Raw genomic sequence first — 26522 nt, 5'->3', positions numbered from 1 at the left:
AGGACTATACCTTAGATCTTATGCTAAGTATGTGTCCGCACTAATTCCGATATTGTCGGTGATTTTTCTTTTAGAAGCATATACATGTTGTATTTGCTACATCGGCCTCGAGATCGACGACACAGCTTGATCGGATCGAAGACACAATCAGACACAAGCACTAGTAGAAAAGAGGGCTTTGGTTCAGGCCGGGTCAGCCCATTAGTCCCGGTTCAGTCCAGAACCGGGACCCATGGGGGCACTGGTCCCGGTTCATGAGGCCAGGGGCCTGCCGGGCCTCGTCGGGGCATTGGTCCCGGTTCGTCTGGCCCCTTTGGTCCCGGTTGGTGGGACGAACCGGGACCAATGGGCCTCGCTCCTGGCCCACCACCATTGTTCCCGGTTGGTGGCTTGAACCGGGACCACAGGCTGCCCTTTAGTCCCGGTTCATGCCACGAACCGGGACCAATGAGGTGCCTATATATACCCCTCGCCCGCGAGCAGAGCACTCCAGTGCTCTGTTTTTCTCTGGCCGGCGAGGGGAGGACTTTGTGGTGCTCTAGCTCACCTCCTATGCACATGAGGTGTTCGATGGAATGCCCGAGCCACACTAGTTAAGCTTTTTCCTCTCGAAGCTCTGATGAACCGGCAATGGATGTGCGGTGACAGACACACCTCCGAGTACATTAAGGGCGTGCATGATTTTCTCGAAGTGGCTGAGGCAAACAAGCAGAATGGTTTTATGTGTTGTCCATGCCCTAAATGTGGGAATACGAAGTCTTACTCTGACCGGAAAATCCTTCACACCCACCTGCTTTACAAGGGTTTCATGCCACACTATAATGTTTGGACGAGGCACGGAGAAATAGGGGTTATGATGGAAGACGGCGAAGAAGAAGAGGACGATGACAACTATGTGCCCCCTGAATACGGTGATGCTGCAACGGGGGAAGCTGCTGAAGATCAAGAGGAACCAGACGATGTGCCCAATGATGCTGCAACGGGGGAAGCTGCTGAAGATCTAGAGGAACCAGAAGATGTGCCCGATGATGATGATCTCCGCCAGGTCATTGTCGATGCAAGTACGCAATGCGAAAGTCAAAAGGAGAAGCTGAAGTTCGATCGCATGTTAGAGGATCACAAAAAAGGGTTGTACCCCAAGATGGCAACACAAAGCTCGGTACCATACTAGAATTGCTGCAGTGGAAGGCAGATAATGCTGTGCCTGACAAAGGATTTGAGAAGCTACTGAAAATATTGAAGAAGAAGCTTCCAAAGGATAACGAATTGCCCGACAGTACATACGCAACAAAGAAGGTCGTATGCCCTCTAGGATTGAAGGTGCAGAACATACATGCATGCCCTAATGACTGCATCCTCTACCGCGATGCGTACAATGATCTGAACACATGCCCGGTATGTGGTGCATTGCGGTATAAGATCAGAAGAGATGACCCTGGTGATGTTGACGGCGAGCCCCCCAGGAAGAGGGTTCCTGCGAAGGTGATGTGGTATGCTCTTATAATACCACGGTTGAAACGTCTGTTCAGAAACGAAGAGCATGCCAAGTTGATGCGATGGCACAGTGAGGACCGTAAGAAAGACGGGAAGTTGAGAGCACCCGCTGACGGGTCGCAGTGTAGAAAAATCGAGAGAAAGTACTGGGCTGAGTTTGCAGGTGACCCAAGGAACGTATGGTTTGGTTTAAGCGCGGGTGGCATTAATCCTTTCGGGGAGCAGAGCAGCAATCACAGCACCTGGCCCGTGACTCTATGTATGTATAACCTTCCTCCTTGGATGTGCATGAAGCGGAAGTTCATTATGATGCCAGTTCTCATCCAAGGCCCTAAGCAACCCGACACGACATTGATGTGTACCTAAGGCCATTAGTTGAAGAACTTTTACAGCTGTGGAATGGAAACGGTGTACGCACGTGGGATGAGCACAAACAGGAGGAATTTAACCTGCACACGTTGCTGTTTGTAACCATCAACGATTGGCCCGCTCTCAGTAACCTTTCAGGACAGACAAACAAGGGATACCACGCATGCACGCACTGTTTAGATGACACTGAAAGTATATACCTGGACAAATGCAGGAAGAATGTGTACCTGGGCCATCGTCGATTTCTTCCGACCAACCATCAATGTCGAAAGAAAGGCAAGCATTTCAAAGGCGAGGCAGATCACCGGAAGAAGCCCGCCATGCGTACCGGTGATCCCGTACTTGCTATGGTCAATGATTTACACGTAATCTTTGGAAAGGGTCCTGGCGGACTAGCTATTCCGAATGACGCTGAGGGACACGCACCCATGTGGAAGAAGAAATCTATATTTTGGGACCTACCCGACTGGAAAGACCTAGAGGTCCGCTCTTCAATCGACGTGATGCACGTGACGAAGAACCTTTGCGTGAACCTGCTAGGCTTCTTGGGCGTGTATGGGAAGACAAAAGATACACCTGAGGCACGGGAGGACCTGCAACGTTTGCACGAAAAAGACGGCATGCCTCCGAAGCAGTATGAAGGTCCTGCCAGCTACGCTCTTACGAAAGAAGAGAAAGAAATCTTCTTTGAATGCCTGCTCAGTATGAAGGTCCCGACTGGCTTCTCGTCGAATATAAAGGGAATAATAAATATGCTAGAGAAAAAGTTCCAGAACCTAAAGTCTCATGACTACCACGTGATTATGACGCAACTGCTTCCGGTTGCATTGAGGGGGCTTCTACCGGAAAATGTCCGATTAGCCATTGTGAAGCTATGTGCATTCCTCAATGCAATCTCTCAGAAGGTGATCGATCCAGAAATCATACCAAGGCTAAGGAGTGATGTGGCGCAATGTCTTTTCAGTTTCGAGCTGGTGTTCCCACCATCCTTCTTCAATATCATGACGCACGTCCTAGTTCATCTAGTCGACGAGATTGTCATTCTGGGGCCCATATTTCTACACAATATGTTCCCCTTTGAGAGGTTCATGGGAGTCCTAAAGAAATATGTCCGTAACCGCGCTAGGCCAGAAGGAAGCATCTCCATGGGCCATCAAACAGAGGATGTCATTGGGTTTTGTGTTGACTTCATTCCTGGCCTTAAGAAGATAGGTCTCCCTAAATCGCAGTATGAGGGGAGACTGACTAGAAAAGGCACGCTTGGAGGGGACTCAATAATATGCAGGGACGGATATTCTTGGTCTCAAGCACACTACACAGCTCTATGTTGGAAATATGCCCTAGAGGCAATAATAAATGGTTATTATTATATTTCTTTGTTCATGGTAATTGTCTATTATTCATGCTATAATTGTATTGTCCGGAAATCATAATACATGTGTGAATACATAGACCACAACCTGTCCCTAGTAAGCCTCTAGTTGACTAGCTCGTTGATCAATAGATAGTCATGGTTTCCTAACTATGGACATTGGATGTCATTGCTAACGGGATCACATCATTAGGAGAATGATGTGATGGACAAGACCCAATCCTAAGCATAGCATAAAAGATCGTGTAGTTTCGTTTGCTAGAGCTTTTCCAATGTCAAGTATCTTTTCCTTAGACCATGAGATCGTGCAACTCCCGGATACCGTAGGAGTGCTTTGGGTGTGCCAAACGTCACAACGTAACTGGGTGACTATAAAGGTGCACTACGGGTATCTCCAAAAGTGTCTGTTGGGTTGGCACGGATCGAGACTGGGATTTGTCACTCCGTATGACGGAGAGGTATCTCTGGGCCCACTCGGTAATGCATCATCATAATGAGCTCAATGTGACTAAGGCGTTAGTCACGGGATCATGCATTGCGGTACGAGTAAAGAGACTTGCCGGTAACGAGATTGAACAAGGTATTGGGATACCGACGATCGAATCTCGGGCAAGTAACATACCAATTGACAAAGGGAATTGTATACGGGATTGATTGAATCCTCGACACCGTGGTTCATCCGATGAGATCATCGTGGAACATGTGGGAGCCAACATGGGTATCCAGATCCCGCTGTTGGTTATTGACCGGAGAGGCGTCTCGGTCATGTCTGCATGTCTCCCGAACCCGTAGGGTCTACACACTTAAGGTCCGGTGACGCTAGGGTTGTAGAGATATATGTATGTGGAAACCCGAAAGTTGTTCGGAGTCCCGGATGAGATCCCGGACGTCACGAGAGGTTCCGGAATGGTCCGGAGGTGAAGAATTATATATAGGAAGTCCAGTTTCGGCCACCGGGAAAGTTTCGGGGGTTATCGGTATTGTACCGGGACCACCGGAAGGCTCCCGGGGGTCCACCGGGTGGGGCCACCTGTCCCGGAGGGCCCCGTGGGCTGAAAGTGGAAGGAAACCAGCCCCTAGTGGGCTGGGGCGCCCCCTTGGGACTCCCCCCATGCGCCTAGGGTTGAGAACCCTAGGGGGGGAGTTCCCCCTTGCCTTGGGGGGCAAGGCAACCCCTTCCCCCCCTTGTGGCCGCCGCCCCCCTTGAGATCCCATCTCTTGGGGCTGGTGCACCCCCCCCAGGGGCCTATATAAAGGGGGGGAGGGAGGGCAGCACACAACAGCCTTGGGCGCCTCCCTCCTCCCCTGCAACACCTCTCTCTCTCTCTCTCTCTCTCGTAGAAGCTCGGCGAAGCCCTGCACGAGACCCGCTACATCCACCACCACGCCGTCGTGCTGCTGGATCTCCATCAACCTCTCCTTCCCCCTTGCTGGATCAAGAAGGAGGAGACGTCGCTGCACCGTACGTGTGTTGAACGCGGAGGTGCCGTCCGTTCGGCACTCGGTCATCGGTGATTTGGATCACGGCGAGTACGACTCCGTCATCCACGTTCATTGGAACGCTTCCGCTCGCGATCTACAAGGGTATGTAGATGCACTCCCTTCCCCTCGTTGCTAGTATACTCCATAGATGCATCTTGGTGAACGTAGGAAAATTTTAAAATTATGCTACGATTCCCAACAGTGGCATCATGAGCCAGGCCTATGCGTAGTTACTATGCACGAGTAGAACACAAAGCAGTTGTGGGCGTTGAGTTTGCCAATTCTTCTTGCCGCTACTAGTCGTTTCTTGTTTCGGCGGCATTGTAGGATGAAGCGGCCCGGGCCGACCTTACACGTACGCTTACGTGAGACTGGTTCCACCGACTGACATGCACAAGTTGCATAAGGTGGCTAGCGGGTGTCTGTCTCTCCTACTTTAGTCGGAACGGATTCGATGAAAAGGGTCCTTATGAAGGGTAAATAGAAATTGGCAAATCACGTTGTGCATACGTAGGTAAGAAATCGTTCTTGCTAGAAACCTACAAACCACGTAAAAACTTGCAACAACAATTAGAGGACGTCTAACTTGTTTTTGCAGCAAGTGCTATGTGATGTGATATGCCCAGAAGATGTGATGAATGATATGTGATGTATGAGATTGATCATATTCTTGTAAGAGGAATCACGACTTCCATGTCGATGAGTATGACAACCGGCAGGAGCCATAGGAGTTGTCTTTATTATTTTGTATGACCTGTGTGTCATTAAATAAACGCCATGTAAATTACTTTACTTTATTGCTAAACGCGTTAGCCATAGAAGTAGAAGTAATCGTTGGCGTGACGACTTCATGAAGACACAATGATGGAGATCATGGTGTCATGCCGGTGACAAAGATGATCATGGTGCCCCGAAGATGGAGATCAAAGGAGCATGATGATATTGGCCATATCATGTCACTATTTGATTGCATGTGATGTTTATCATGTTTTTGCATCTTATTTGCTTAGAACGACGATAGCAAGTAGGATGATCCCTTATAATAATTTCAAGAAAGTGTTCACCCTAACTGTGCACCGTTGCGAAGGTTCGTTGTTTCGAAGCACCATGTGATGATCGGGTGTGATAGATTCTAACGTTCGAATACAACGGGTGTTGACGAGCCTAGCATGTACAGACATGGCCTCGGAACACACGCAATACACTTAGGTTCACTTGACGAGCCTAGCATGTACAGACATGGCCTCGGAACACGGAGGACCGAAAGGTCGAGCATGAGTCGTATAGAAGATACGATCAACATGGAGATGTTCACCGATCTTGACTAGTCCGTCTCACGTGATGATCGGACACGGCCTAGTCAAATTCGGATCATGTTTCACTGAGATGACTAGAGGGATGTCTATCTGAGTGGGAGTTCATTAAATAATTTGATTATATGAACTTAATTATCATGAACTTAGTCTAAATCTTTACACTGTGTATTGTAGATCAAATGGCCCACGTTGTCCTCAATTTCAACGCGTTCCTAGAGAAAACCAAGCTGAAAGATGATGGCAGCAACTATACGGACTGGGTCCGGAACCTGAGGATCATCCTCATAGCAGCCAAGAAAGATTATGTCTTAGAAGCACCGCTAGGTGAAGCACCAATCCCTAAGAACCAAGACGTTATGAACGCTTGGCAGCAGCGTGCTGATGATTACTCCCTCGTTCAGTGCGGCATGCTTTACAGCTTAGAACCGGGTCTCCAAAAGCGTTTTGAGAAACATGGAGCATATGAGATGTTCGAGGAGCTGAAACTGGTTTTTCAAGCTCATGCCCGGGTCGAGAGATATGATGTCTCCGACAAGTTCTTCAGCTATAAAATGGAGGAGAACAGTTCTGTTAGTGAGCACATACTCAGAATGTCTGGGTTGCACAACCGCTTGTCTCAGCTGGGAGTTAATCTCCCGGATGACGCGGTCATTGACAGAATCCTCCAGTCGCTTCCACCAAGCTACAAGAGCTTTGTGATGAACTACAATATGCAGGGGATGGAAAAGACCATTCCCGAGGTATATTCAATGCTAAAATCAGCTGAGGTAGAGATCAGAAAAGAACATCAAGTGTTGATGGTGAATAAAACCACTAAGTTCAAGAAGGGCAAGGGTAAGAAGAACTTCAAGAAGGATGGCAAGGGAGTTGCCGCGCCCGGTAAGCCAGTTACCGGGAAGAAGTCAAAGAATGGACCCAAGCCCGAGACTGAGTGCTTTTATTGCAAGGAAAGTGGTCACTGGAAGCGGAACTGCCCCAAATACTTAGCAGACAAGAAGAAGGCCGGCAACACCCAAGGTATATGTGATATACTAGTAATTGATGTGTACCTTACCAGTACTCGTAGTAGCTCCTGGGTATTTGATACCGGTGCGGTTGCTCATATTTGTAACTCAAAACAGGAACTACGGAATAAACGGAGACTGGCGAAGGACGAGGTGACGATGCGCGTCGGGAATGGTTCCAAGGTCGATGTGATCGCCGTCGGCACGCTACCTCTGCATCTCCCTACGGGATTAGTTTTAAACCTCAATAATTGTTATTTAGTGCCAGCTTTGAGCATGAACATTGTATCTGGATCTTGTTTAATTCGAGATGGCTACTCATTTAAATCCGAGAATAATGGTTGTTCTATTTATTTGAGAGATATGTTTTATGGTCATGCCCCGCTGGTCAATGGTTTATTTTTGATGAATCTCGAACGTGATGTTACACATGTTCATAGTGTGAATACCAAAAGATGTAAAGTTGATGACGATAGTCCCACATACTTGTGGCACTGCCGCCTTGGTCACATTGGTGTCAAGCGCATGAAGAAGCTCCATGCAGATGGACTTTTGGAGTCTCTTGATTACGAATCATTTGACACGTGCGAACCATGCCTCATGGGTAAGATGACCAAGACTCCGTTCTCCGGAACAATGGAGCGAGCAACCAACTTATTGGAAATCATACATACCGATGTGTGCGGTCCAATGAGTGTTGAGGCTCGCGGAGGATATCGTTATGTTCTCACTCTCACTGATGATTCAAGTAGATATGGATATGTCTACCTAATGAAACACAAGTCTGAAACCTTTGAAAGTTCAAGGAATTTCAGAGTGAAGTTGAGAATCAACGTGACAGGAAAATAAAATTCTTACGATCAGATCGTGGTGGAGAATATTTAAGTCACGAATTTGGTTCACACTTATGGAAATGTGGAATAGTTTCACAACTCACGCCGCCTGGAACACCTCAGAGAAATGGTGTGTCCGAACGTCGTAATCGCACTCTATTGGATATGGTGCGATCTATGATGTCTCTTACCGACTTACCGCTCTCATTTTGGGGTTATGCTTTAGAGACTGCCGCATTCACTTTAAATAGGGCACCGTCTAAATCCGTTGAGACGACACCGTATGAATTATGGTTTGGGAAGAAACCTAAGCTGTCGTTTCTAAAAGTTTGGGGATGCGATGCTTATGTCAAGAAACTTCAACCTGAAAAGCTCGAACCCAAATCGGAAAAATGCGTCTTCATAGGATACCCTAAGGAAACTATTGGGTATACCTTCTACCTCAGATCCGAAGGCAAGATCTTCGTTGCCAAGAACGGGTCCTTTCTGGAGAAGGAGTTTCTCTCGAAAGAATTGAGTGGGGGGAAAGTGGAACTTGATGAGGTGATAGTCACCCCTTCCGAACCGGAAAGTAGCGCAGCGCGGGAAAATGTTCCTGTGGTGCCTACACCGACTGGGGAGGGAGTTAATGATGATGATCATGAAACTTCAGATCAAGTTACTGAACTTCGTAGGTCCACAAGGACACGTTCCGCACCAGAGTGGTACGGCAACCCTGTCCTGGAAATCATGTTGTTGGACAACGGTGAACCTTCGAACTATGAAGAAGCGATGGCGGGCCCGGATTCCGACAAATGGCTAGAAGCCATGAAATCCGAGATAGAATCCATGTATGAGAACAAAGTATGGACTTTGACTGACTTGCCCAATGAGCGGCGAGCCATAGAAAACAAATGGATCTTTAAGAAGAAGACGGACGCAGATGGTAATGTGACCATCTACAAAGCTCGACTTGTCGCTAAGGGTTATCGACAAGTTCAAGGGGTTGACTACGATGAGACTTTCTCACCCGTAGCGAAGCTGAAGTCCGTCCGAATCATGTTAGCAATTGCCGCATACTATGATTATGAGATATGGCAGATGGACGTCAAAACGACATTCCTTAATGGCTTCCTTAAGGAAGAGTTGTATATGATGCAGCCGGAAGGTTTTGTCGATCCTAAGAATGCTAACAAAGTATGCAAGCTCCAACGCTCAATTTATGGGCTGGTGCAAGCATCTCGGAGTTGGAACATTCGCTTTGATGAGATGATCAAAGCGTTTGGGTTTACACAGACTTATGGAGAAGCCTGTGTTTACAAGAAAATGAGTGGGAGCTCTGTAGCATTTCTCATATTATATGTGGATGACATATTATTGATGGGAAATGATATAGAATTCTTGGAAAGTATAAAGGCCTATTTGAATAAGTGTTTTTCAATGAAGGACCTTGGAGAAGCTGCTTATATATTAGGCATCAAAATCTATAGAGATAGATCAAGACGCCTCATTGGTCTTTCACAGAGTACATACCTTGACAAGATATTGAAGAAGTTCAGTATGGATCAGTCCAAGAAGGGGTTCTTGCCTGTATTGCAAGGTGTGTAATTGAGCACGGCTCAATGCCCGACCACGGCAGAAGATATAGAACAGGTGAGTGTCATCCCCTATGCCTCGGCCATAGGGTCTATTATGTATGCCATGCTGTGTACCAGACCTGATATAAACCTTGCCGTAAGTTTGGTAGGAAGGTACCAAAGTAATCCCGGCAAGGAACACTGGACAGCGGTCAAGAATATCCTGAAGTACCTGAAGAGGACTAAGGATATGTTTCTCGTTTATGGAGGTGACGAAGAGCTCGTCGTAAAGGGTTACGTCGACGCTAGCTTCGACACAGATCTGGATGACTCGAAGTCACAAACCGGATACGTGTATATTTTGAATAGAGGAGCAGTAAGCTGGTGCAGTTGCAAGCAAAGCGTCGTGGCGGGATCTACATGTGAAGCGGGGTACATGGCAGCCTCAGAGGCAGCACAGGAAGCAGTCTGGATGAAGGAGTTCATTACCGACCTAGGGGTGATTCCCAATGCGTCGGGCCCAATGACTCTCTTCTGTGACAACACTCGAGCTATTGCCCTTGCAAAGGAGCCCAGGTTTCACAGGAAGACCAGGCATATCAAGCGTCGCTTCAACTCCATTCGTGAAAGTGTTCAAAATGGAGACATAGATATTTGTAAAGTACATACGGACCTGAATGTAGCAGATCCGTTGACTAAACCTCTCCCTAGGGCAAAACATGATCAACACCAGGACGCAATGGGTGTTCAAGTCATCACAATGTAACTAGATTATGGACTCTAGTGCAAGTGGGAGACTGTTGGAAATATGCCCTAGAGGCAATAATAAATGGTTATTATTATATTTCTTTGTTCATGGTAATTGTCTATTATTCATGCTATAATTGTATTGTCCGGAAATCGTAATACATGTGTGAATACATAGACCACAACCTGTCCCTAGTAAGCCTCTAGTTGACTAGCTCGTTGATCAACAGATAGTCATGGTTTCCTGACTATGGACATTGGATGTCATTGATAACGGGATCACATCATTAGGAGAATGATGTGATGGACAAGACCCAATCCTAAGCATAGCATAAAAGATCGTGTAGTTTCGTTTGCTAGAGCTTTTCCAATGTCAAGTGTCTTTTCCTTAGACCATGAGATCGTGCAACTCCCGGATACCGTAGGAGTGCTTTGGGTGTGCCAAACGTCACAACGTAACTGGGTGACTATAAAGGTGCACTACGGGTATCTCCGAAAGTGTCTGTTGGGTTGGCACGGATCGAGACTGGGATTTGTCACTCCGTATGACGGAGAGGTATCTCTGGGCCCACTCGGTAATGCATCATCATAATGAGCTCAATGTGACTAAGGCGTTAGTCACGGGATCATGCATTGCGGTACGAGTAAAGAGACTTGCCGGTAACGAGATTGAACAAGGTATTGGGATACCGACGATCGAATCTCGGGCAAGTAACATACCGATTGACAAAGGGAATTGTATACGGGATTGATTGAATCCTCGACACCGTGGTTCATCCGATGAAATCATCGTGGAACATGTGGGAGCCAACATGGGTATCCAGATCCCGCTGTTGGTTATTGACCGGAGAGGCGTCTCGGTCATGTCTGCATGTCTCCCGAACCTGTAGGATCTACACACTTAAGGTCCGGTGACGCTAGGGTTGTAGAGATATATGTATGTGGAAACCCAAAAGTTGTTCGGAGTCCCGGAAGAGATCCCGGACGTCATGAGAGGTTCCGGAATGGTCCGGAGGTGAAGAATTATATATAGGAAGTCCAGTTTCGGCCACCGGGAAAGTTTCGGGGGTTATCGGTATTGTACCGGGACCACCGGAAGGGTCCCGGGGGTCCACCGGGTGGGGCCACCTGTCCCGGAGGGCCCCGTGGGCTGAAAGTGGAAGGGAACCAGCCCCTAGTGGGCTGGGGAGCGCCCCTTGGGCCTCCCCCCATGCGCCTAGGGTTGGGAACCCTAGGGGGGGAGTTCCCCCTTGCCTTGGGGGGCAAGGCAACCCCTTCCCCCCCTTGTGGCCGCCGCCCCCCTTGAGATCCCATCTCTTGGGGCTGGCGCACCCCCCCCAGGGGCCTATATAAAGGGGGGAGGGAGGGCAGCACACAACAGCCTTGGGCGCCTCCCTCCTCCCCTGCAACACCTCTCTCTCTCCCTCTCGTAGAAGCTCGGCGAAGCCCTGCACGAGACCCGCTACATCCACCACCACGCCGTCGTGCTGCTGGATCTCCATCAACCTCTCCTTCCCCCTTGCTGGATCAAGAAGGAGGAGACGTCGCTGCACCGTACGTGTGTTGAACGCGGAGGTGCCGTCCGTTCGGCACTCGGTCATCGGTGATTTGGATCACGGCGAGTACGACTCCGTCATCCACGTTCATTGGAACGCTTCCGCTCGCGATCTACAAGGGTATGTAGATGCACTCCCTTCCCCTTGTTGCTAGTATACTCCATAGATGCATCTTGGTGAACGTAGGAAAATTTTAAAATTATGCTACGATTCCCAACACTCTTTAGAACTCTACCTTGGTGACCCCGTATGTCGATGAACACAAGAACAGTCTGCGCTCCAAGCACCCGGAGCAGTGTGACGACTGGATTACATGTGAACACATCAGGACTTTCAGCAGTTGGTTGGAAACACGTCTCAGAGGTGACAACACTGTTTGTGATGAGCTGTACTCGTTGTCCAGGGGACCATCTTCGACTGTATTGACTTACAAAGGATACGAGATAAATGGGAATACATTTTACATGATCGACCAAGATCAAAAGAGCACCAACCAAAACAGCGGTGTCCGCTTTGATGCAGGAACCGAGAGGGGAAAGGACACATATTATGGTTACATAGTGGACATATGGGAACTTGACTACGGACATGATTTTAAGGTCCCTTTGTTTAAGTGCAAATGGGTCAATCTGTCAGGAGGCGGGGTACAGGTAGACCCACAGTACGGAATGACAACAGTGGATCTGAACAATCTTGGGTACACTAACGAACCGTTCGTCCTAGCCAATGATGTGGCACAGGTTATCTATGTGAAGGACATGTCTACCAGACCAAGAAAAAGAAAAGATAAGGAAGCGAATACATCATACGATGAGCCAAAGCGCCACATAGTTCTTTCAGGAAAAAGGGACATCGTGGGAGTGGAGGGCAAGACAGACATGTCTGAAGATTATGAAAAGTTTCATGAAATTCCTCCCTTCAAAGTCAAGCCTGATCCAAGCATCCTGATAAACGATGAAGATTATCCATGGTTACGACGCAATAAGCAAAGAACACAAGCGAAGAAAAAGTGAAGACTTTCTCTCCACAACTATTATGATGATACCATGCCAACTTTCAACCTTTTTGTAGTTCATTTGAAATGCCTGTTGTAACAGATGAGTTTTCGTCCGAAACCCTGATACTTCGAAAGAGATCGTCCATTTTGTACACGAAGTGCATCCAGTTTTTGCCGTAACCCTCTCAACTTTTTAGCACATGCTATGTGGGTGAAATGATGACACCATGCCAACTTTCAACCTTTTCAGAGTTCATTTGTAGTGCTTTTCAATTTCACGGTCATATAGCTCATGAAAATCAGTAAATGCATGAAAAATAACAAATGAAGTTAGAAAGGGTTGAAAAATGATGATGTGACTTTGAATGGTGCATTTTGAACACACATAAAGTCTGGAGTTCAAATAAGTTCAAAAAAATGAAATCGCTTTGTAACTGATGAGTTTTCGTTCGAAACCCTGATACTTCGAAAAAGATTGTCCGTTTTGTACACGAAGTGCATCCAGTTTTTGCTGTAACCCTCTCAACTTTCTTGCACATGCTATGTGGATAAAATGATGATACCATGCCAACTTTCAACCTTTTCAGAATTCATTTGAAATGCTTTTCAATTTCAGGGTCTTATAGCTCAAAATAATCAATAAATGCATGAAAAATAACAAATGAAGTCAGAAAGGGCAGAAAGAACCGATACTAAAGGAATCAACTAAAAAGCTTTTATAAACCTCTAGTATTATTGAAACTAAAATTATATAGAATTTATGCAACTAAAATTATCAAAGTATTTTCTGTTCAAAACATTAAAAGCAAAAAGAATTTTCATAAAATAAATACAAAAAGCAAAAAACAAAATAAAATAAATAAGTATAAACAAAATAAAATTTTATAAATAAGTAGAAACAAAATAAAATAAAATAAAATAAATAAGTAGAAACAAAATAAAATAAACTTTTATAAAATAAATAAGTAGAAACAAAATAAAATAAAATAAAATAAACTATAATAAAACAAAATAAATAAACCTTAATAAAATAAATAAAGTAGCAATCGTAAGTATTTTGTTGTAAGTAGAAACAAAATAAAAAAATAAAGCAACAAAGAAAACAAAAAACTAGAAAAAAAATAAAAAAAATGCCACCTGCTGGGCCACCACGGCTGAATACGACTAGAAACCCGCTAGTTGGGCCAGGATTCAGGCCCGCAGAAGGCCCAGCAGGCCCACAGGCAAGCAGTGTCAAATTAGGCCCATAGGCCTGCAGTTCAGAGGAGTTCGAGAGAGAGGAGGCAGCAGTGCTTATAAACAGGTAGTCGACGCTCTCAACTAGCGAGGTGGGACTAAACTCCCACCACCATGCCGCTGTGCAAGGCCATTGGTCCCGGTTGGTGGCACGAACCGGGACCAATGCCACCCTTTGGTCCCGGTTCGTGCCACCAACCAGGAACAATGCCCCCCCCCTTTAGTCCCGGTTGGTGCCACCAACCACGACCAAAGGCCGCCGCTTCCCGCCCTTTGGGCTGCTGAAAAGAGGCCTTTGGTCCCGTTTGGTGACACCAACCGGGACTAAAGGGTGGCATTGGTACCGGTTTTTGCCACCAACCGGTACCAATGGGTTTGCTATATAAGCCAGCACTTGTGAAAATATCGCCAGTTCTTCGATCCCTCCGACGACACCGCCAGGCTGCCCGAGCTCGTCGTGCCTCTGCCGCGCCCCCGACCACGCCGCCGTTGCCCCGCCCCGACCACGCCACCATCGCCCCTGCCCCCCCCCCCCACCGACCACGCCGCGCGCCCTCGCCGTGCCTCTGCCGCACCCCCGACCCGCCCCGTCGACGCCGTCGCCACCCTCTGCCCCGTCGACGCCATCGCCCCTGCCCCGACGACGCCGTCGTCGTCCCTGCCCCCCGACCACGCCGCGCACCCTCTCCGTGCCTCTGCCGCGCCCCCGACCCGCCCCGTTGACGCCGTCGCCGCCCTCTGCCCCGTCGACGCCATCGCCCCTGCCCCGACCACGCCGCCGTCGCCGCCCTTTACACCGACGTCGGCGCCATGCCTCTGCCCCTGCCCCGACCACGCCGCACCTCTCCTTGGTCAGGCCGGCGCCGCCCCCCTGTCCTCTCCTCTGTTTTTTCACATATTTATGATGTTTTTTCAAGATTATATGTATATGTGTCAGTAATGTATGTGTGTATATCTGATTATATGTCCTTTTTTTAGATTATATATATATATATATATATATGATGATTTGGTTTTTGCATTTTTATAAAAATGTATATATGTATGTATGTTCTCTGTGCATATAAAAGTTAGATTTTTAATACATTTGGGTACATTTTAGGTTAGTTTTATCTATATATGTTCTCTGATTTAGTACATTTTTGGTAAGTTTCATTTTTAGAAAAGTTTTATATATTTAGGAAAAGAAGGAAGGGAAGGAAGAAGGAAGAAGAAGAAAAAGTTTTATATATGCAAAAGTTACATTTTTAGAAAAGTATTATATATCTAGCCAGGAAGATATTGAAGAATAAGAAAAAGAAGGAGAGGAAAAAGGAAAATAAGAAGAGGAAAAAAGAAGAAAAAGAAGAAAGGAATAGAATATTCTATTTTCTCTTCTTCTCCTCTATTCCTTTCTTCTTCTCCTCTTTTTTTCTTCTTTTTTTCTTCAATCTTCTCCTCTATTAATATCTTCTTCTCCTCTTTTTATTTCTTCTTCGTCTTCTTTTTTTTTTATCGGATATGTCGTTGTCGATACACCCCGTGTCCCGATAACTTCAACACGAGGGGGGGGGCTCCCCGATAACATTATTTTCCCATGTATGTATGTCGTCGTTGTCGATATAACCCCCTCCCGGATAACTTCGACCGTGATAACTTATACCACGGGAGCACCCCCCCCCCGGCCCTCTCGCTCGACCAAAACTCTCGAGGACACCCAAACCCTAGAAAAAAACGATGTCGGTCTCCTACCCCCTCCCGCCGCGCCCCTACCCTTGAAGCGTTGCCGAGGCCACCCCAAACCCGGAATAAGCTAGGTCTGCGTTTGCACTAATATATCCACCTGCTGTCATGTTTGTGTAATAATTGCCATGTTGTAATATTTGCAGAAACAATGGAGCACGGACGAGACGAGGAAGCAGAAGAGGTGTTGGGGGACATAATCTTAGCCGGAGGTGATGTCTTGTCGTATCTTAACGACAATGATGGTCTGGAAGAATAGGGTGAAGAAGCAGGCTACGGTGATCGAAGAGTGGAGGAAAGACATGATTATGATAGCTCCGGTGACCCAATGCTGGTGCAAGAAGGAGCCCGTGGTGACGGCTCCGGTTACCGAACAGAGTCCGGCCAGGTAAATATATTAGTTAAGCCTGTGCTGACTAGCTAATTGATGCATTCATTGTTTTGGTATGTACACATATTAATTAACTCTCGTCTTTCTTCTTTTTTCTAGCCCTCCGGATCGAGCACAACTTCGGTAAAGAGACGAGGCCCGAAGAAAAAGTTGCACTCGGATGAAAGGTTTGAGATCACAGCAATCGCGCGCGACGGCCAACCGATTGAACCCATCCGGACAAAGGAAGCATTTTCTGCTCAGTGCGGTTTTCTTGTTAGGGACAAGATCCCGATCAGCATCCACCAATGGTATAAGCCTAAGAATGAAGACCCTGAGGTGTCTTATGTCAATGATATGCAGAAAGATGATCTTTGGACTGAGCTGAAGGCAAATTTCAGCCTACCGCCAGAGGAGGATCCGGAGAAGCTGGTTAAAGAGCAATTAATCAAGTCTCATGCTCTTAAGAAGATGGCAGACCTATTCAGGAGGTGGAAGAATGAGCTGAAAATGTTTGTCGACAAAGAAGAGACACCAGAATTCATCGGCAAATATGAGAAGATTAGAGATCACTGGCCCGCATTTGTGGCCCACAAGACATCGGAAAAGAGTAAGAAGATGTCAGCGACAAACAAGAAAAATGCTGCGAAGAAGAAGCTTCACCATCGCACGGGGTCAGGTGGCTACCTCAAAGCTCGGCCTAAGTGGGCCAAGGCTGAGAATGATCTGCTTGATAAAGGGATCAAACCAGAGACAATGAACTGGCCAGACCGTTGCCGGACTTGGTTCTTCGGGGCTGGCGGAACCTTGGACCCTGTATCAGGGAAGTGCGTTTGGACGGACGAGCAAATGAGAATACCAGTCAAGAGGCTTCAGCACTATATCGATGCAGAGCAGCAAGGGACGTTCGTTCCAGACAGAGAGAACGACGAGCTCACAATGGCCCTCAGGAATCCTGAGCACCCTGGACGGACACGAGGCACGCCAGGCTCCGTTCCGTGGAAGGTTGGTTTTCCGGACGCAGGCGGTTACAAATGCCAGGAGAGGAGGAAAAAAGTGGAGCAGACCCAAATTCAGAAGCTGCACGAAAGGGTTCAAGCGCTAGAGAAACGAGACGTAGCTCGCAGCAAGCGAATTGCCGAAACTACCCCCGAAGCTACCCCGCCATCTCAGCGGAGAAGCAGCATGGCTTCCACCGAGCTGCTTCAGCCGGAGCATGTCTTGGCGGCTCCTGCTAGCTACCCCGTGGATGCTATCACGGAGTCTCAACATTGCCACCTTATGACGCAATGGCAGAACTTCAAAGTCAAGGCGGCTGTCGGCTCTGTTCGACCTCCTGAACCCGGCGCAACTTTTCACTATCGTCCGATTCCAAAAGGATATGCTAGGGTGATGGTGGACAAAATAACAGAGGGATTTGAGGACCTCCAGCTTGGCCACCCTACCGGTGAAGGGGAGACTCGGCTGGGTTCTGCTCTGAAGACTCCATGCCTATGGCGGAAGGAGCTCATCAACCTTCCGAACTGGACGCCTCCGCCTCCTCCTCCTCCTCCGGCGAGTAAGGGCACTCCGCCTCCTCCTCCGGCAAGTGATCAGGGCACTCAGCCTCCTTCTCCGGCACGTGGCGGCACTCCGCCTCCTTCTCCGCCTGCGCCGGCGCGCCCGAGCAGCCAGCCTCCTCCTTCTCCGCCTCGTCAGCAAGGGCGGAAGAGACCCGCCACCGCTCCGGCTGCTCCGGCGCGTCGTAGTCCTTCTCCTCCGCCTTGTAAGCAAGGAAAGAAGACAGCCGCAGCTGCTCCGTCTGCTCTGCTGGCGTCTAGCAGTACAGCCAGAGGCGGGAGGCAATACAGATTCTGTCCTTCTCTGAAGACTCCAGAGAAGTTACCATACGAGAGGACCCCGGAGGAGAACGCGAAGATCGTGCGAGCCGAAGTGACGAACTTCTTTGAAGGGGTGAAAGCAAAGAAACATCCACCTCCGGAGGAGAAGGTAGATCCGGTGAAAGAGAAGCGAACTCTGGCTGCCCTGACAAAACCACCAAAGTCTCCGCCGAAAGGCAACTATGAGCGCATTATTGCAAAGATATTTGTCGAAGCGGAGCGGTCGGGAAGAACTGTCAGTGATCAAAGGTTAAAAGAACGACGAGCTGGGAAAAAAATTGCCCAGCTCGGCGAACAAGCGAACCAATCGTGCCCCCCGCTCAAGGTGTCTAGCGACATCATCGCTAATGATCCGAGGATGGTGCCAGGTTATAGCAATCTTGGAGATTACCTGCCCGACAATGTACATTATGATTTCTTGGAGGTGGAGGAACACAGATAAGAGTACGGGAAGCCTCTCGTCAAAGATGAAAGATCTCTAACAACGATGATGCGAAGATTGCATGATTGGTACATGAAAACCTGCAGAGAGTCTGGGGGGAGGAATACTTTGACGCTGATAGTTAAAGAGGAGCATGACCTCGTTAGAATTGAACTGTTGAATGTTCCATTTGAGGAGTTCTTCCAGTTTTTCAATCAAAAGGCCCTCGATAAATCAACGGTCACTTGCTACTGTCTGTAAGTAGTACTACTTCTGCCATTAAGTCTCTCTATATAGGTCAGCTCTTTCATTGCATGTATTTATAATTATCCTCACTGTCGCCGAATTGAAGAAAAGACAAATCGGTGATATTTGGTTCATTAACACAAATCTCATAGATGCAACTGAGGTTAAATATCATGCCGAAAATACCGAGGCCAACTTTCTACGATCGTTGGTAATAAATGAAAACAAAGATATAATACTCTTTCCTTACAACTTCAAGTGAGTGTTACTGTCTTGTGCATATTCGGTTTCCCTTATTAGTCCAGATTATAGTAATGTAATTGATGACTTATGCATGCGTGCGCAGCTTCTACTATATTCTCCTAGAGATTAAGCTTGAGCAGGGAGTAGTAACCGTCGTAGACTCGAGACAAAAAGATCCCCAGCACTATGCGGACATGACTCAAATGCTCGAGAAGTAAGTTAAATCGATCATTATCCACCATATCAGCAACTTTGTTCATTTCCTGATATCAAGTAATTGTTTTCTTTGTCTGGCAGGGTTTGGAGAAAATTCACCAAAAAAGCTCCGGGACTGCCGAAGAAGCTGCAATTTAGACACCCGAAAGTAAGTACTATAGTAGCATGTTCCGCGCATCTCCTAGTGATTCAAGCGCTAGTTTCAATAATACCATTTAGCATGCTTGCTTATCAGTTTGATTGACCTCTCTTTCTTGTAAAGTGGTTGTGGCAGGAACAAGGGAATGATTTCTGTGGATACTATGTTTGCGAGTCCATCCGCCACACGACCTGTGAGCGGGGCTACTCTGACGAACAATATGAAGCGCGTAAGCAATAATATTCACAATTTTATTTTATTACCATCATTTGTGTTGAGTTTCATTTATTCATATATATATGTATTGACCCCCTTCTTCAAATTAGACCTTTCGGATGCGGGATGAACTCCTGCCACCAGATCGTATGCGAGCAATTCAAGAGGAATTGGCGGCATTCTTCCTTGACCACGTGATCGCTGAAAACGGGGAATACTATGTGGACCCTGCGTTCATATATAATTAGGAGATTATATTGTAAGAGATAATTATAGTATATATGTAGCCGATAGTGTCGGATAGATATACGAGAACTTATTGTTCGACCAATCTCTCAGAGAAGGAGAGGTGGTCGATATCACTTCTCTCTGTATGCATATGTTCATGACGATCTTCTGTTTCCTTCATTTGCTTACTAGCTAGCGTGTCTAGTCCTCTCTATACGTATATAGTACGTAGCGTCGACCAAGCACGGAGATAAGAGAGGACACTTCTCTCTATTAATTAGCTAGCTAACACAATATATGAAACACCTAAATTAACCCCTCAAAACCCCCAACCCCCCCCCCCCCCCCCCCCCCCCCCCCCCTTTCAAAAACAAAAAACAAAAATCCAGCAATAGTTAACGAGCAGCCAATTAAATCGACGCCTCCGGCCGGCTAGCTCTTGAGTTCAGAAATCGTGAAAGAGGTGTGCCTCCTACCCCTAGGACGTCGTCGTGAAGGAGACTGCTTTTTTCTTCTTGTTTTTGGAGATCTTGCAAGAGGTTGGCTCTTTGTTAATGGGCTAGACGCAACTGGGCCTTGAATCCTTCGGCCTTTCTGTGAGACCGATGATGATGGGTGACAAAATATAGCTAGCCAGTGTGTGTTCGGTTGCCTGACCACGCTACCAGGGTAATTACGTTTGTTTTAGTCCCACACAGAAAGATTAACAAGATTGGCACAGTAAATAAAAGTACTTCCTCCGTTCCATATTAGTTGTCGCTTAAATGGATGTATCTAGCACTGAAATATGTCTAGATACATCCATTTCAGAGACAACTAATATGAAACGGAGGGAGTATATAACTAGAGGGTAGCTCGACCTTTGAACATACTTACATGGACGAGGTCAATGGACGATCAAGAAGGCTCATGACCTAGATCAATGGTTCACATTGCACATAGTGAATGTGTTGATCTACCATCTCCCTTGGGAGAGTGGACGTCAAAATTTGTGTTAGAGGGGGTACGAGTTCGCGCGGCCCCTGCCAAGTTATAAAATTAAACTTTGTGTTGTTTATCAACTTTAGTAAAAACTTGATGGATATCTTTTTGCTTTCAAGACAATACCTATTATATTTAGTTTAACTCATGACAGTAAAGGAGAACAAATGTCGTCTCCTAAAATATGCTGCAAGATTCGGCTTGATGCTTGTGCCCCAAAAGTCTGACATGTGTGCATGGGTAATAGCCGCTGGATTAGTAGTTTTCATCCATGAAAAGCAGCAATTTTAGTGAGAGAATGAAAACGCACGGTGGCCAAATGTATGAAAATGTCAGCCTGTTTGGTTCCCGGAAGTCCACGAAACAATTGGATAGATCAGCAATCGTTGCGCCAGAAATTTACACTGAAAGATTCTACGCAGCCACCAGCAAAGATTCAGCATGTTTCATTCATGAGTCCAGAGCAAGGCGCCGTTTCATGAACCAAAGTGGCCAACGTTGGCTGATTAACCACGAGCGAATTGTTGTAAGTTGGGCCCTGGAAATTTCATCTGAGGACGGTGACACATTAATGGATCTGCGGTAAAATGTTCAACTCAACTGATGCATTAATAGTCTCCTCTCCTCAATATTAGCAGAGTTGACTGCCTACTTGCAGAACCACAACATCAGTCATCAGTAGTGCTATAACTTAGGTAATCACCCTGGCTTAACAAGGAAGGCTTCGGGCCTGAATCATTTTGTGGCCATAGTAGATTTTCAATGTTCTGTAAAGATTTCAGTTAAACGAGACATCAGAGGCCGCCACTCAAACAATCTAGACATCCAGCAGGTAGTGCTACAACCAAGAAGAGTTTAGCTCTGAAATTGTAATGAGGGGTAGTAGAGACATGTAAAAGACTCATTTATAAGTTCCACATCATCTGAAGCACAACTCGATTGCGTGAATTATTATGCTTGTTCACAGGGCTGCAGTGCGCGTCAGAGGTACTGCACCCAGCTTCGGCAATTTTGGCCGAATGATACAAGGAAAATATTTAAGCCGAACTTTGGTGACATGACCCCAGGAAAATATTTTGGCACGTCAGAGGTACATGCAACACTTTAACTAATTAATTTTGGCCGAATGATACAAGGAAAATATTTTTCCGCGATCCTCGTCGCCATGATTCGTTGTTGTGTCATAACTCAACCCTTTTCTCATGATCGATGATATTGGAACCATTCATTAATTAGTCATGACCGATGGTACTAGACATTTTTTTACCTTGATTGACGAGGCTAGGACATCATCAACTTTTCCGTGACCGATAAGGCCGAATATTATTCACGCATTCTGAATTTCTCTGATTGACGAGGCTAAACATCCATTGTTTACGATTGACAGGACCAAACATTTACCTTCAGCCTATTCAATGAATTTCGTGACTAACGAGACTCAGTTATGTCACAATGGCCACTTTTGCCACCTACCCTTTTGGCGAACATTTCAAGTTTCAAGACGACAAGTATCAACACAGCTTAATCAAGATGTTTTGCAGGATTAACAAGCAGATGTTATTAATTGGGTTATTTTGCGAGGCCATGGTAACCTGCAACTACATAGTCACCGAGTTAAGTCAGATTTCAGTGATGGCACAGTATATTGTAATCATGTGGGAAAGTTGTACTTTGTAATACTATAATTATAAAACAAAATTTCCCATATGTGTGGTTGCCCTTTTTATTTCATCTATATACAAATGTGTAACGGCATGCCCATCATTTTATTTATTGTTACACCATTAGCAGAACCCCTTCATGTTAGCAAAATAGGAAGAATAAACGACATTTCATTTTTGCTACACTGACATTGTAATCCCTAGGTTCCAGTGGTTTTACATGGGAGTGCACCAATCGTACCTTGTTCCATGTTGAATCCTTCGTGGTCTCTAGGACAACAGATGCCACAATGCCACTGGTGTTTGTGCCCCATCCGCATCGTGTATGGAAGAATGCTACTATGCTATGTACCCGCCAACATCATGTGTTCCTCGGTTTGGACATGAATGGTGTCTCCAACATCCAACTGGTCATTCTGAACAAGGTTGAAGGAGAACCACATTGCTCACGGAACATTAACATGATGCGAAAGAGTAAATTCCGATGCCCTCCAAACTTAAGCAACAAATCTAGATGTGGTGCACTCCACTGATTCAAGGTACGAATAATGTGTGTTCATAATCTCTAGAGAAATGAGAACTGATAGACTTTGCGGTTTATAACATACATATGCATGTATAGGTTGGGCTTTGAGAGTGTGTGGTCAGTGGTCACGTCACCGCGTGCCTTTTTATATGCTTGTGTGTCCATGTGTTTCTTTAATTTTAGCCCATGTACCCATTCATAGTCAACTAGCAGTAGAGTCATACGTTAAAAAAAAAGCAGTAGCTTCACTGTGTACTGTTAGGCAAGTATTTCTTTTATAATACATTAACATACAAGGTGTACAAGAATATTGTGTTTTCGAAAGGATAAATTGTACTAAGGACAACTCATGATTTTATTTTAAGAAAATAAACAACCTTTTCTAGATGGATGTGCAAACAAACTTTAGAAGATGGATTTGTTTCAGAAGAAGCAAAAGGCATATCGATTGCCAAAAGAGATAAATAACATAACAAGGCAGCAACCACATACGCTTACATTCATGCACACACACTCACTCCTATGAACACATGTCCTCACTCCCTACCCTTGTGAGCATCTTCGAGAGACTGAGTCGATGGATCTTGAGATTGACGAAGTTGTCATTGATGGCTTGAGTTGACGGGCACGCCATACCACTGAAAGAATAGCAGAAGAACCTGAAATAAATCTGGAAAATATGCGAGCACACATGTCAAGTCTAGAACTTGAACCTGGGTGGGCTCATTCAACACAAGAAACCTAACCATCTAAGCTATGTTCAGTTCGCAAAAAAAGCTATATGGTTATGCCTGAAAACAAATTTAAATAAAATCAAAACCTATATAGAAATAAAGGTATAGGTGACATATATACTTTACCATTTACAACCATTTTGTAGCCAAACTATGGCTAGTTTCAGTGATTCTTTGGATCTAAAATACTATACTCAACAACAATCACAATATCAGGTATCCAGTGACGCCAGATAATCAAAACGGAACAAAACCAATCTTGAAGCCCTTTAAACTGGTAAAAACAAACTCAAGAATCTTCCTGTAGTAAAATGTACACACTTCCTGTTGACCATAAATTAATGGGGTTTTACATGGGAATGTCCAGGTTGTGGTTTGTTCCATGCCAAATTATTGGTAGTCTCTTGGACAACAATTGCCACAATGTTGTTGGCGTTTGTGCTCCACAAATCGTATTGGGAAGTGTGCAATGTACCCATCAACTTCATGTGTTCCTTGGGGTTGCACTTGAATGGTGTCTCCAACACCCAACTGGTTATTTTGAACAAGGTTTGAGGAACCAAGTTGCTCATGGAACAGAACAGTGATGTGGAAGAGAAAATCATGATGCCTTCCAAGACTAAGGGCAAATCTGGATCTGCTGAAATATACACTCCCTCACTGTATGAATGATGCATGTTTAAAATCTCTGGAGGAATCAAAACTCGGAGACTACAAAATTGAGGACCTACGTGAATAGTTTGGGTACGGTGAGTATGATGGCACCTTACTGCTTGCCTTTTTATGGGCATGTGGTTCTGTGTTTCTTAAATTTTCCTTTTTATCAGCTTGTGGGTCCATGTATTTCTGCAGTTTCAGCACATGTGCTCGTTCTATTCAACCAGGAGTTGCCCGCATTGTCCACATTCTTGTGACTATTAATTTCTAAAATACATTTAGGTGTACAAGAAGATTATTTTCTTAAAAGAAGAGGTGTAAATGATGGAAAATCTTTATTTTTTATTCACAAAAAATATGACAGAAGAACTATGTTTTACAATGTCTAACTAACCAAGATGACTTGTGAAAGTACAATGTTTCATTAACTCACAAATGTGTTCATGTCATGAGTGAGAATTAGGGAATTTGGGTGAGTGACTATAAACATGGTGTTCATGTATATATACTTATGTGACATCTCAATAGTCCATAAAAGCGCCTGGAACATCACCATGAGACCATATCTATGACCATGTCGCCATGTTTTTTTTTGGGGGGGGGGGGGGGGGGGGGGGGGGGGAGGCTCCAACACCGAATGAGTCCCCATGTAGAAGGTTGAACTAACCAAGTTGCTCGTGAAATATTTACCGGACGCGGAAGAGTGAATCCTGGTGACTTCCATGCCTAAGCAATGTATGATTCTTGTATGTTCATAATCTCTAGAAGAATCAAAAATTGGAGACTATGACATTAAGTATCTGCGTGTATAGGTATAGTTTTGGCATAGTGAGTGTTAGGCACTTCAGTGCTTGCCCTTTTATCTGTTTTGTGAGTCTATGCGTGTCTTCAATTTCCCTTTTTATTGGCTTGTGAATACATGTGTTTGTTCACTTTCAGCACATGTTCTTGTTCTATTCAAGTATGGGTGGCCCACACAAAGAGTAGTAATTTCTAAAGTATGTTAGGTGTAAAAGAAGATACTTTCCTTAAAAGAGGACGTGTACATGATTATAAATAATAAGTTTATTTTAAAATGAACCCATGACGTAAATCTTGTATCAATTTTATAAACATAGGTGAGTCCTCACCAAAAAAATAACATGAGATGGCTTTGTTTCAGAAGAAGTACATGAAGGGGTAGGAGGCAGATCACAAAAGAGTGAGATAGTATAAAAAAGGGATAAACAATATTAACCCTTTTCATTCATAACAAACCTTTTTGGTCATGTCTAAACCACCGGCGGAGCTCCAGTAGCTCAGTCATCTCCCTTTCTTCCCACCGTTGAGATCCACTATCTACTGCTCGGATCCGCAGCACCAACATCCGAAGTCGGGGAGGCCTTGCCCCTCTCTCCCTCGATCTCCCACACGCTGTCAGCATCCACCATGCGACCCACTTCCCGTTGACGGCAAGCTCGACCATCGGATGAGGGCGAAGGCAAGCCGCAATGCCCCTTCGTGTGTGTCGCGCTCACCTCCCACCACGGAATTCGGTTCCTACGCCGCCGCCCTTCCATTGCTCCCTTCCCGTGGTCTCCGACACAGCAGGCTCCAGCGAGCTGCCCCCAACGAGCCTCCACCCCCCCCCCCTCTCTGCTGCATCAGGAAGCGACTTCCTCGGATCCGACCATCCTCTCTTCCGTGGACGAGGTCACACCCGTCGCTCATCGTGGTCTGGCGAGGTGGTGTTCGGTGACCCGTCCTGGCCGGTGACACCATACTGCCTCGGATCTCCCTGCAGGAAGTCGGCTGCAACCATACGGGCAGAGGCATGACGGCTTCGACCGCGATCTACACGCCCGCTGCCTCCCGGCCAGGAGATGCTCACCCGTGAACTGCAAGGTCGAGCGAGAGGTGAGGCGAGATATAGTTGAGGAAGGGACCACCTTGGACTGGCCGTCGGCAAGGCCGCCGGTCAAGTCGACGGCGAGGCGGTCAAGATACAGAGGGGGGAGGGAGAATGGAAGGCATTAGTTTGACCAGAGGGTGCCCTACGTGGAAGTGGGGAGAGAGAAAACCGCTGCCATGTGGGCGATTTTGCACTTAAATATGTTTTTAAACAAAATTTAGGAAAACGTTCCCAGCCGGCAGGCCGGCGGAACATTCAGCCGGACGAGCGTGTGTCGTTGGATCTGTCTTGATCCAACAGACCACGCGGCCTCCCGCAACAGACCACACGTCCTCCCACAAGTCCATAGGCCGGGGCCCACAAACCGCTTATCACGCTCGTCCTTATCTTCTTCATCGACTGATTCTCCTTTCGTCTCCCTTCTTTCTA

General features: G+C 46.2%; 1 non-coding gene across 1 annotated transcript; it reads left to right on the top strand.

Moving 5' to 3' along the window:
• Positions 1-20511: 20511 nt before the first annotated feature.
• On the top strand, positions 20512-20668 carry LOC120962260 (U1 spliceosomal RNA). The gene has a single exon (XR_005753101.2). It is a non-coding gene; the product is annotated as a U1 spliceosomal RNA (small nuclear RNA).
• The last annotated feature ends 5854 nt before the right edge of the window (positions 20669-26522 follow it).

This window comes from Aegilops tauschii, chromosome 3, assembly GCF_002575655.3.
Source record: "Aegilops tauschii subsp. strangulata cultivar AL8/78 chromosome 3, Aet v6.0, whole genome shotgun sequence".
Classification (NCBI taxonomy): Eukaryota; Viridiplantae; Streptophyta; class Magnoliopsida; order Poales; family Poaceae; genus Aegilops; species Aegilops tauschii.
This window is presented reverse-complemented; position numbering and strand designations above follow the sequence as displayed.